The sequence below is a fragment of the Azolla caroliniana genome, unplaced genomic scaffold (genome assembly GCF_043228905.1).
Source record: "Azolla caroliniana isolate FFs.n. ecotype wild unplaced genomic scaffold, voAzoCaro1.0.p SCAF_15, whole genome shotgun sequence".
Lineage (NCBI taxonomy): Eukaryota > Viridiplantae > Streptophyta > Polypodiopsida > Salviniales > Salviniaceae > Azolla > Azolla caroliniana.
Genome location: NW_028230450.1, coordinates 9,562,536 through 9,576,161, shown reverse-complemented (window position 1 = coordinate 9,576,161; position 13,626 = coordinate 9,562,536).

Here is a 13,626-nt window from a genome sequence, read left to right as displayed (position 1 = left end):
CGGAATCGCCTTCTCGGCATCCCTTCCTCTCTCGTTCGAGACCCCCGTGGTCCCGCCCTTCCACATGCACGCGCGTAACATCGTGACATCTTTGGTGAACCCGACGTGAAGGGCGGCAAGGGAGGATGGAACTGGAAGAAGACGACTTCGCGCAACTTTTTGCGTATGTTTGTGCATATCGGTGTACTTGGTGGTGTCGGAAGCACACCCTTTTTGTTTCCTATGCATAAGAGTCGGTGTAGCGCACGCGTTTTCTCTCTCTTCTCTCTCTCTCTCTCTCGTGTTCGGTCTCTTCCGGGACGCGTCCAGAATCGCCTTCTCGGCATCCCTTCCTCTCTCGTCCGAGACCCCCGTGGTCCTGCCCTTCTACACGCACGCGCGTAACAACGCGACAACGGACACGGGCCAATCGTAAAGGCGTTGGTATGGGCATGTGAAGGCCAAGTCGGGAATTGGCCCCGGCTGCTACCTTACGCGTTGTGGGTGGACCGAACTATGCACAGTTTGATAACCGGGTTCATGCCGACGGAGCTGATGTACGGGCAGAAGCCGATCATGCCGATGGAGCAAACGATCTCCTCATGGGCCGCAGTGGAATGGAGAGACGAGATGAGCCGGGAGGAGCTGCTAGCGGCGCGAATCCGACAGCTCGAGCAAAGACCAGAGGACGTGGAACGAGCAACGACGAAGTTGCGCGCGGCAAGGACAAAGAACAAGGGGCGATTCGACCGGACTCACCGACTACGACTGAAGAAAATTGAGGAAGGCCACTAGGTTCTGGTCTACGAAAACAACCTCGATAACCAGCACAAGGCGATGCAGAAGTTTACGAGGAGGTGGTTCTGGCCTTATGCGGTGACAAGCGCCAACGACAACGGCACCTACCATCTCGCGGAGCTCGATAGAACGAGAATAGCTATGCCGGTGGCTAGGAAGAGGATCAAGGCATTCAAGAAGCGGCATGAGGATGAACCGGACCTAGAGGACATGGATAACAATGGTAACCGGTTCGGAGCGGATGCGATCCGAAGAACGAAAGATAAGTGCAGGCCGGTCTTCTCCAACAAAGTTCTATTTTGGCGCATACCGGTGGATGCGTGGTTAGGTGGGGGCGGATGTCGTGGAGAAAACCGTCCCTAGGAGGAATTAGTGAATAGTGTGCGTGAACCGGCCCTTACACGCGGGCACATGTTTTGATGCATTGTACATAGTTAGGTACAGGTCGGCGATGTGAATATCCTAGGTAGCGCGTATGCATTAGGTAGGGAATTGAGGAGTATCTCTATCCAAAAGGACAGAGAGTAAAGGTGATGTAACAGACTGTAACATCTCTCTCTCCTTGGGCTATAAAAGGAGATGAAAGGGGACTGAGTGGGGATCGCGTTGTCGAGGACGAACTGTTGTCGGACTGGAACCGATCTCTTCTCCTCTATCTTTCATCATTCTCTGCAGGTTTTGGGAGGCTGCCTCTACTTCATGGAAAGCCCGAGTGCTTCCAGTAGAGGCTCCATCTTGCGTTATCCGTGTGCGTTATGTGAGTCGGTGTCAGCGAGTTGAGGTTTACCGGCTAGCCGACTGTAATCTTGGTCATAAGTATATATTTTCCTTATTCGTGGTTCGATCTTCGTTGTGACTTCTCTATGTACTTGCGCGCATAGCTCGGCCGTGGTTTTGTGTTGCTCCTCCCTCTGTTCGGTTATTCCCCGGTTCAGGGCCCCCATGGTCCCGCCTTGGTTTTCTCCTGTGCGTGCAAAATAACACAACACTGGTTCATCCGGATCCCATCCCGAGGGACCGAATTCCCAACAAGCTCCCCCTTCACTCAGGCATGGGATGTCTTGTCAATCCGATTCATCTCCTGCACACGTCCAACTTGTCAGCTAACAGTACCTTGGTCAGCATGTTCGACCCATTCTCCTCCATGTGGATCTTTAGCAACGCGAAGTCTTGATATTCTACTCTCTCCCAGAGCCATTGGTATCTACGTTGAATGTGCTTCATCTCGGAGTGGTATGTCACGTTCTTTGTAAGGTGGATGGCACTTTGTCTGTCGCAGTTGTTAGAGTTATGATCTAACGTAAGCATATGATAAGGATATAAGTAAAAAGAAAGATGAGAGAGAAAAAAGGGTGTCGATCCACCCGACCACCCCTGAGCGAAGGGATCGAGACGAACTCGAGCCTTGATCGGCGTCCCATACCACCGTCGTGGCGTTGAGTGATACTTAGTGTTGGCGCGCTCGCTACAAGAGTTAACCCACCACGAAATAGAGTCTTGATGTAGTCAAGAGATGATGAAATGAGGGTAGCTAGGCCTCATATTTATAGCAATACCCAAGGCCCCCATGCAAGTTCACACTTGGCCTAATAGGTTGTCTCAATCCCGAGGATTAAAAGTAATCCTCCCCTTCTTTACACTCTCATTTAACCCTCACACTTATCCACGTGTATAGAATACTACGGTAAATTCTCACCATGGGATATTATATGGCCATGCCTGTAACATACTCCCCCCTCTTTAAAACATTGCACTCTTGCAATGGAAAGTTAGGGAAGTTAGTATTGAGAGTATTTTCGTGTTCCCATGTGGCATATTTGATAGATTTATCCATCCATTTAATTTTATATTCTTGGATTATTTTTGTATGTAGATTTTTTGTTTTAACATTGAGAATTCTTTTTGGTACATGTGGTTTAGAAGATAATTCTTCAGAAGTAACCAGAGTTTCCGTTGTGATTGTATTGTCGCCAAAACCTAGAAGTTCTTTTAGATGACTTACATGAAAAACTAGATGAATTTCAACGCCATCGGGAAGAGTGAGATGATAGGTTGATGAACCAATGCGTTTGAGGACTTGAAAAGGTCCACAAAACCGTGGGGCTAACTTAGCTAACTTACTTGTAGAAAATGTCTTAGAACTGTGAGGTACACATAAAAATACCTTTTGTCCAAGGTTGAATACACGAGGTTGCCTATTATGATTGACATAAAAACATGCTCTATCTTGACTTGTTTTTATATTGTCTCATGCAATATGCAACATATCTTGCATATCCCGAAGAAAGTTTTGCGTACTTCACAACTCATCATGATGTATATTAACATCAATTGGGGCTCGTGGCTGAAAACCATACATCAACATAAAAGGACTATATCCCGTCAACGTATGCTTGGAGTTGTTATAAGCAAACTTCAAAATTGGGAGATAATGTTCCCATTTTGTTGGTTTTGCACCAACGTATGCTCGAAGCATGTCCTCAATAATTTGATTTACTCGTTTTGTCTGTTCATCAGATTGAGGATGATCTGTGGAGCTCATGCTCAACGTAGTTTCTAACTTCTTAAAGACTTGCATCCAAAAGACACTAGTAAATTTTGGATCTCGATCACTCACGATATCCATCGGTAACCCATAAAAATGAATATAACTTGTCAACGAATTGGTAAGCCAATTCAAGAGTTGTTACCGTGGTTTTAGTAGCAATAAATCTGGCCATTTTAGTTAGTCTATCAACCACAACCCAGATGGCATCATGACCTTTTTGGGTGCGAGTAAGGCTAACAATAAAATCCATGGATATACTTTCCCAATTATTATTGGGAATGTCCAAGGGATGTAAAAGTCCTGCGGCTTTAAGTCGCTCGACTTTGTTAACCTGACATTGGTGACATTTAATCACATAGCTTTGTATGTTAGAACGCATCTTAGGCCAATCGAATTGAGTGGAGATGAGAACGAGTGTACGATGTATTCCAGGGTGCCCTACTGAGGGTGCATCATGGCATTAAAAACGAATTCTCTTTTTGACCTCAGGCAAATCTGGAACAAAGACCTTCCCATTACGGTAGAGCAGACCGTTAGCAATGTGGAAGTATTCATTCGAGGATGTGGTGGTGTCTGTTCCAGACTCAACTCTTGCCCAGTATTTCGCAAAATAATTGTCATCAGGATACTTTCCTCGAAGGTGATCATAAAGATCTGATGTTATTTCAGTGAAGCTAAGCATGTTAACTTCACGGATGCGACTTAGTGCATCAACGACAATGTTCATGGAACGTTTATGATATTGTATGGAAAAATCAAAGTCCTGGATGAGATTAGCCCATCGTGCCTTATGACCTTTCAGGTCTTGTTGGTCACAGAAATATTTCAAGGACTCGTGGTCCGTAGTTACCACAAAATGATTTCCATAAAGATAATGATGCCATATTTTGAGTGCATGTATAACTGCAAATAACTTCTTTTCTTGAACGGTATACCGACATTAAGCAGAATCAAGTTTTTTACACTCGAATGTTATTGGTTTACCATCTTGATATAAGACAACACCTATAGCATAATCGCTTGCATCGGTTTCAACCTCAAAAGGTTTTGAAGGATCAGGTAAAAGAAGCGAAGGAGCCTTGCACACCATGTCCTTGAGTTCCTTAATAGGCGAGGTCTAGTGTAGCATTCCACACAATAGGTTTTGTAGACTTACGCGTTTGACCTTTTAGAATACCAGTAAACGATGTCGTCAATTGGGAGTAATTACGAAGGGATTTTCGCAAAAACCTGACAAAACCAAGGAATGATCGAACTTCTCGAATATTCTGAAGAGTGGGCCAAAGTTTGATTTTCTCGATGTGAGAAAGATCAATTTCAACTCCTCGTTCAGTTATGAGATGTCCAAGATAAGTAATTGATTTCTTGAAGAACTTGCATTTTGAGATCTTCGCATAGATTTGCTTGTCGCGCAATGTTTGTAAAACAAAGCGGACATGTTTAGCATGCTCTTCTAATGTACGACTATAAACTAGAATATCATCCAAGAAAATAACGACAAATTTTCCAAGTTGTTCTCGGAAAATGTCATTCATTTCTTGTTGAAATGTGGCCGGAGAATTGGCCAAACCAAAAGGCATACCCAAAACTCATAATGGCCATAGCACGTATGAAATGCGGTTTTAGGAACATTTTCCTCACTTATACAAATTTGATGGTAGCCTGTACGGAGATCAAGTTTTGTAAAATATCGAGCTCCTTGGAGACGGTCAATTAAATCGTCAACCCGGGGCAATGGATATGAATTCTTGAGCGTCACCTTATTCAAGCGTCAGTAATTAATACACATACGCCATGTGCCCTCTTTCTTTTTTACCAAGAGAATAGGTGCACCCCATGGAGATTTACTATAATGTATATAACCCATTCGTAAACAGTCCTTGAGTTGCTTAGATACCTCATCCTCTTCGGATCGACTTAAGCTATAAGGAGGTATACTATTGAGATACAAGCTCAACATTGGCCGGATCGGACGTGCAAGCTGAGAACTGGATCGGTTTGAACCGATCGGTTAGGCCGGATCAGTGCGGAAACCGGGAGGCCGTTGAACAGATATTCTGCGAGGGAATATATTTGGGAGTTAGTGTAGGAACTCAGTTATGAGCATTGAAGTACGTGTCAATACTTCTGTCAGTCCGTATGAACTTGTATAAAAGTGCTCTTTGAGCACATCCTATGTACAGAGTTTTACACATTATTTTGAATCCAGTTTCTGTAGTGTGTTATTTTCCCTCTCTGTCTCTCCCGCATACATCGTGTCTTAAGCTCTGCATTAAACCTGTTTTTCCCTGTTGGTATTCTGTGTTTCATATAGCTTCCGAACGTCACATTTCACATGGTATCAGAGCGTGAGGGTTGAGAACCTCTGCAGCTGACTTTAGCTTGAAACAAAAAAAAAAAACCTAATCTCAGTGAAGAACAGAAAGAAAAAAATGAATAGAGGTATAGCTAGTTCACTTCCAACTGAGAAGCTCGACAGAAGTAACTATGCATCTTGGTCGTACAAGATGCACCAATACTTGCTCAGACATGGATACTGGAGCTATGTCGATGGAGCAAATGATGCAGCGCACGAATCGACACACAGAGACTTTCCAGCCTGGGAACAGTCTGCGAGGAGAGTTCTCTACTGCGTTGCGTCCTGTGTGAGCGAACAACTCTTGAGCTACGTTCGGGATGCAAGAACGCCGAAGGATGCTTGGGGAAATTTGAAAAAGACTTTCGCCGCAACCACCACAACCAGGAAGCTCCAACTCCGACAAGAGTTGAGCAATGTGCGTCAACGCGACATGACGGTGGCTGAATATACCACCAAGATAAAGGATATCTGCGACTCCCTCGCCTCCATCGATGTGAACGTTGAGGAGGGCAAAATGGTGTAGATCTGCCTCGAAGGATTGGCGTTGAAGTTTGGAGCATTCCGAACTGCTATTTGTACAAGGGAGAATACGCCGTCATTTTTCGACTTGCAGTCGATGCTCCTTGTAGAGGAGAATCACGCGGGTGCGTCGATGAGTACGCACGCCTAAACCCTCTGGAAGCAGGGGGAGTCGAGGAGGCGACGAGAACCGGCAAGGGAAACATGCCGCGGAATGCTAGTATTGTGGCAAGAAAGGCCACAAGGAGAGCGAGTGTTGGAAGAAGCGTGCCAATTCGGAGAATACCGGATCCGGATCCGGACCGACCGAACAAGGAAATCGGCGGCGGATGCACTATGCCGAAGGATCCAAAAAAGTTGGAAAGGGGGCAGCCTTCGTGACAAGACATGCAGCGAACTCGATGAAGAAGACCACCCTGAAATCAGACGAAGTGTGGTACGTTTACTTTGGAGCGTCAAACCATATGACGAACCATAAAGATAGTTCTCATATCTGGAAAAACTGGAACAACCGGGAGTAGTCGCAACAGGAGATGGCACTTCGCATCCGATAGTACATGTCGGTGAAGTTCCACTCAGCCACGTTGTCATGAAGATTCTCGGCAATGGTGTGAAAATCGTGTGGAATCGAGAAGGTGTAATGTGCACACGAATGAAAGGGGTGATGGTTACACTCATACGTTAGCATGTTGTAAATATAAATATAATGAGAACACCTAAAGCCTATTTGCAGTTTCAAGCATATGAAGGGGTGCAAGTATTGAACCTTGCACCTCCAAGATAGAAGACAACTGACTTACCATTAGGCTAAGTTATTTCTTTAGATCATCATTATGTTTTTCACATATGAATGCTCATACATGAGAGCTTGGATGAGGTACATGGTCATCATGCATCACATGTGATGCATGAGCACTATTTCATGTATTGTATGCATGTCTTACACCCTCACATGCACATATGCATGGGGGCAACTATATAAGTGGGAATCAAAGAAGCTATGTATTAAGCAAGCTATGGATTAAATCAAGATATTTTAATAAGAAAACCTAGTTATCTTATTGGCAATGTGTCTTGTTTCTCTAAATTAAAGTCAAGGGTTCAAACCTAGAATTGGAATTTCAATCCGTCTATCTATCTATCTATCTATCTTAAACACTTCCTCAATTTTCGTTTCTCTCTCTCACACACTCTCAACCACATTAGTGCGTTACTTCAGCTGCCTACACATCAATCCACCGCACCGTTGAGTTGGGTTCGGGTGCGTCTTCGACAACAAAGGACGACTCGACGATAAACCTAAACGGCCAATTCCTTATAGGCACAACTCACCCAATTCGTTCTCCCCAATCAAAGACCTTGGTGGTCTCGTTCGACCGACCCGTAGGCGCGGAAATCCCATCGTCAATCCTCCATAACCACTAGCGAATAGAGACCCGGTGCTTGTCCGCGCTTGTGACGTGCACATCCCGACGTTTGGCATGTGTGTCACGCGCCACGCAACAACGTTGGGTAAAAAGGGAAGCTAATGAACATGTTACACGTCCCGACAATTACGAAGAATCTGGTGTCGGTCGGACAAATCGTCGACCAGGGGATGCAAGTCCGGTTCACGCATCTCGGGTGCTTCATCGAGGAAGAAGGCCAAGTTATTGCGCAAGGGCACAGAGATGGGAGGATGTTCATCCTTGACACCAATGACGTAGGCACCACCATGTTCGCGAAAGGGCAAAAAGTCGAGTCGGATATCGACTTGTGGCATAAGAGGAAAGGCCACGTCAACTACCAAAGACTTCAAGACTTGCAATCGAAACAAGTTGTGTTCGGATTGCAAAAATTCAGTGGTTGAAAGGCCCAAATTTGTGAAGCCTGCCAGCTAGGGAAGCAACATCGAATTCCTTTCCCCAATGAGCGTAATCGGAGCCGAAATAAGCTCGACTTGATACACTCAAATGTATGGGGACCGATACAGAACGTGAGTCTTGGCGGGAGTCGATATTTCGTCGCCTTCATCGACGACTACACCCGGCACACATGGATCTACCTCATCGAAAAGAAGAGTGAAGTCTTCGACTATTTCCGGAACCTCAAAAATCTTGGACATCGAAAGGGAAACAGAGAGGAAGATCAAGTGCTTTGTTGTTGGATGGAGGAAAAGAGTACTTTTCTGGCCAATTCAACAGTTATCTGCAACAAATGGGAATTCGGTGCGAATTTAGTTGCAGGTATACGACAGAGCAAAATGGCGTAGCTGAAAGGAAGAATTGGTTGGTTGTAGAAGTGGCATAGGCAATGCTGGAAGAAAAGAGCATGCCCAAGTTCTATTGGGCCAAAGCGGTCCAAACCGCGGTCTACATCCAGAATCGGATCGGCGAAAAAGTGTTGGCACATGAGCTGTATTTCGGAAGGAAGCCGAATCTATGACACTTGAGGGTTTTCGATAGCATCACATATGTGCATGTGCCGAAGGAGAAGAGGAGGAAGATGGACGTGAAAGCCGAGAAGTGTATCTTGGTCGACTAATCGTACAAACAGAAGGGTTATAAGTGTTATAACCCCCGAAGCAAACAATCTCGCGTAAGTCACGATGTCGTGTTCGATGAGTCTACGTCTTGGTACTTGGCTTCGACTCCGGACCTCAACTCCAATCCGAGTTCGGAAGATGAGGTCAACGAGGCTGAGATGCCTCCTGATGAACTCCAAGTTGGAACTCTTGAAGAGAGTCCGATCTCATTTCGGCGAAGTGCACTGAATGAGTGACTGAGTTGGCTTGACTAGTCAGATGAAGAGCCGGCGAGTAGTGGAGACTCGGCCATGCATTCCTCGCGCAGGAAGCCAAAGAGACAGCTTATGCGCAAAGAAAAGGGAAAGAAGAAGATGCCAGAGTACGACATGGATAGGGATGAGTCGGATCGACGCGAATCCGACTCCGAGAAGAGCAATGACGGGCCTTCTGTTGGTATGAGTGCTATGTGCAGAAACGTGTATGGATCTGTAGTTGGTACTGAACAACAAACAACGTAGAAAGAAAAGCAAAATAGGCGTGGAGACTTACATAGATGGAGCTTTAATGGAAAGCTTGTTATTACTTCATTCTTTCTCAGAGATACAATACTCTGCTCGTCATCGCTCATTACAATGGTAGGTATTCGCTTATATACTAAGCCATAACTTATTAACGAGTTTACACTTGGACGGATACAATTTGGAAGGAGTCGGCCTTTTATGCCAACAAACTCCCCCGTATAAGGACTACTCTTTCTTGCATGTACAAATGCTTGGGGTTATCTCCCTCGTAAACCTAGATTACAAATTTAACTAGATCTTATGTTACAAGTCTGTCGGCAAGTACCCGAGTTGGCAGAGGTATAGTATGAGTGTCGGTCAGCTCTTACCTTCTGCTCCTCGTTCGGCTTTCTTCTACTCGGTCGCTTGTCGTAGCCCCATCTTCATCCTTAGTGTTCCGAAGCGTTGATCTAGGAGTGGCTTTGTCAGGCAATCGACAATGTTCACCTCGGTGTCGATCTTCCGAACTTCGAGTTTCTTCTCGGTCACGAGCTCCCGGATATAATGATACCGCACCTCAATGTGCTTCGTCTTCGTATGGTAGACGAGATTGTTGATGAGGTGTATTGCGCTCTGTGAGTCGTAATAGATGGTCAACGTTGGTCGGTCTATTCGGTTTGCAGTTCCGAAGTCGGTAGTCAGTCGCTGTAGCCAGATCGCTTCCTTCGCTGCTATGTACTTGGCTTCTGTGGTAGACAGAGTCGTGCACTCTTGAAGTTTCGACCTCCATGATATTGCACCGCCGCCATAGGTGAAGATGTAGCCTGATGTCGATTTCTGATTATCTGCATTTTTGGCATAGTCAGAATCGGTGTAGCCTTCGACTTCGGTTGAGGTTGTCAGTCCGAAAGTCAGCTGTGCATCCAGGGTTCCTTTTAGATACCTAAAGGTGTGCTTGACGACCTCCTAATACTTCTTTCCTGGGTTTGACATGTACCGGCTGACCACCCCTACGACATAGGCTAGGTCGGGTCGGGTCGCCACCATTGCGTACATGATACTTCCTACTGCCGATGCTCGCTCTCCTTGTCCATTGGAGGAGAGTCTTTGTCCGATAGTCTGATTGACGTTGGAAGCGGTATTGGTGCTGGCTTCGCATTGTCCATGTTGAAGTGCTTTAGCACCTTGCGGATGTATTCGGACTGGGAAAGTCAGAGAGTCTTGGTTGTCTGATTTCTCTCTATCCTCATGCCCAACATGTGTCAGGCTTGTTTGAGTTCCTTCATCGCGAACTTTGTGTTGAAGGCTCTGCTTCAGCTTACCGATCTTTGCTTGATTGTTTCCTGCAATCAACATGTCGTCGACATATAGGATTAGATAGATCCTTGACTCGTTGGCCAGTTGCCGAACATACATGCATGGGTCGGAGTCTGATCTGTTGTATCCAAGCTGCCATATGTAGGAGTCAAACTTCTGGTACCACATTCTGGGCGCTTGTTTTAGGCCATATAGTGTCATGATATGGCAAGACTTGAACCCATGAACTTATGTTATATGGGTCGAGCTCTTGACCATTATACCATCTATTGTAATACGTAAGATATTATTTTCATTTAAGTTTTATTATAGGAAATTAATGTATATTCCAGATTTCCCTGGGACATTCTAGAAGCTTCAGGATTACTCCTAAGAACACTATAAAAGAAGGCACTAGGCATTATGTTGAACCAAATTGGTTCAACGCCAGTCTTAAGCCTCATAGCCATCTTGTACTTACTCTTTCTATAATATATCATCTATTATCATCATCTCTCTCTCTCTCTCGTCCTCACTATCTCTCTCTCTCTCTTCTCTTCTCTTCTCTTTCCTCCCTCTCAGGAGTCTTACGCAAGTTCTATCCTCTTAGTACTAATAGTACTTCCCTTCTCTAGTACTAATTCTCTCTCTGTTTTAGTACTATTCCTGATAGTTTGAACCAATTTCCCTCTCTAGTCTTTCTTTTGGTTTCCCTCATCCTCTTATCCTTTTTCTATACAATGGCTTCTGTTAGCGCCCAAGAATACCAATCCGTTTTCTCCGAGCTATAGTGTCTAAAATAAAATTTTGTTGCCTTGGAACAAGAAAGCCAACGGTTGTTAGGGGATCTTCAACAAATCACCCTAGAAAAACAACAAATGCAGCAACAACATGGGGAGTTGCAACAACAACATGGGGAGTTAGCGTTACGTGTGCAACAACTCGAAGCTGTGTTGCAACAACAAGGATCAAGTCCCCATGGATTTCATAAAGAGCCCAAGATTGGACTTCCTGTGAAATTTGATGGAACGTGGTCGCAATTTAGGGGATTCCTCAATCAGGTATGCTTAGTCATTCAAATGCATCCTTCTCGATACCCCACTGATGCATCTCGAGTTGGCCTAATAGGCATGTTGCTTAGCGGCTCAACCTTCGCATGGTTTGCTTCGCTTCTGGAAAAACAATCGCCCTTAATAACTTTGAAGACTTTATTAGCGAGTTTAAAGCTTGCTTTGGAGATAAAGACAACATCCGGATGGCGATCAACAAAATCCGACGATTGCATCAAGGCGATCGCCCAGCCTCTGCCTACGCGGGGCAGATTTCCGTCTACTCGCTTCAGATATCCCCTGGGATGATCAGGCACTAACGGAGTAGTTTCACTACAGCCTGCGAAACGATGTCAAAGATCTACTTCTAACCTTCCCCGAAGAACCAAAGTCTCTTACGGAGGCGATTAGTTAAGCGGTCCGATGTGACAACCGTCTTTTCGAATGGCGTTCGGAACGTTAATTACAAATACCACGCTCTAGGCCAGAGCCCACTTACGCCTCAATCGCGGCTAAACCATTTGCACGAGACATACCTCAAGCAAATACTCCGACACCGATGGAGATCGACACCATGCATCAACGTGGCCCGTTATCGGAAGAAGAAAAGCAACGACGATGTGCAAATCGATTACATCTTTATTGTGGTGGACTAGGGCATATCGCAATCAATTGTCCCCATAGGCCAAGAAGACATGTAAATCAAATCGTAGCCTGTACTAAACCCGAGTGAATTCTTCCCTTAGGAGTGTTTGATAATATTAATAGTACTAATAGAGTGTATGATAGTATTAATAGTACTAATAGCCCAAGTATCTCAAACAAATTTGAAATCCTTAGTCAATTAGATGAAGAGTTAAACGATTGAGTCCAGCCAAAATAGGAGTTGTTTGGCTGGACAGCCCTAGATCTGTACAACCCATTAGTGTTCCTAGCCCAAGTCATGGTTAGTACTAAAAGTACTCCCCCAGTACACGTCCTAGCACTTCTAGATTCCGGAGCTAATTCCCGTTTCATGGATCGAAAGTTTGCCCAAGCTTTTCAGATATCCTTAAGAAAACTTCCTTGCCCCGCATCTGTAGTAGTCATTGATGGTCGTCCCATTGCTTCCGAGGAATATTGTAGAAGAGTCAGAACCCATTCAAGTTGTCCTAGGTAGTTTTGTGTGTGTAGTAGCATTTAATATAATTAGTAGTCCAGAACATCCCATTGTCCTAGGATTACCTTGGTTTGAATTACATAATCCAGCCATAGATTGGAGAACAAAATAAGTCCGACATCGACAACCCCAAGAATCTACTCATCGAGTTTCAACCATTTCACTACGTCAATTACACGAAGAAGGACAGAAGGAGGCAATGTTCCTATTTGCAATATCATTACATCCTTCCAACACTATTAAGGAGGAATCCTTAGTGCAACTTCCGTTGAAATATCATCCTTATGCCGATGTATTTGACAAGGTAAAAGCCGGTGCTCTTCCTCATCATCGTCCCTATGATTGTCCCATCTATTTACAACCAGGAGCAGAGCCACCATGGGGACCAATTTACAACTTGTCACCCATCGAGTTAGAAGTCCTTCGAGCCTACATAGAGGAGAACTTGGCAAGCGGGTTTATTCGTCATTCGAAATCTCCGGCCGGTGCACCCATCTTCTTTGTCAAGAAGAAAGATGGCTCACTTCGTCTCGCCGTTGATTACCGCAGCTTGAATAAAGTCACCATCCGGAATAGGTATGCACTTCCTCTTATATCAAGTCTTTTAGAGCGAGTAAATGGTGCCAAGTTTTTTACAAAAATCAATCTACGAGGAGCGTATAACCTCGTGTGGATCCGGCCGGGAGATGAATGGAAGACCACCTTTCGCACGCGGTATGGGCATTTCGAATATACTGTTATGCTGTTCGGTCTAACCAATGCACCCGTAGTCTTCCAACACATGGCAAATGATATATTCAGAGACCTTTTGGATATCTGTTTGATCATCTATCTGGATGATCTATTGATTTATTCGAAGACCCAAGAAGAGCACGATTCTCATGTACTATTAGTACTAAAACGACTCCGCGAG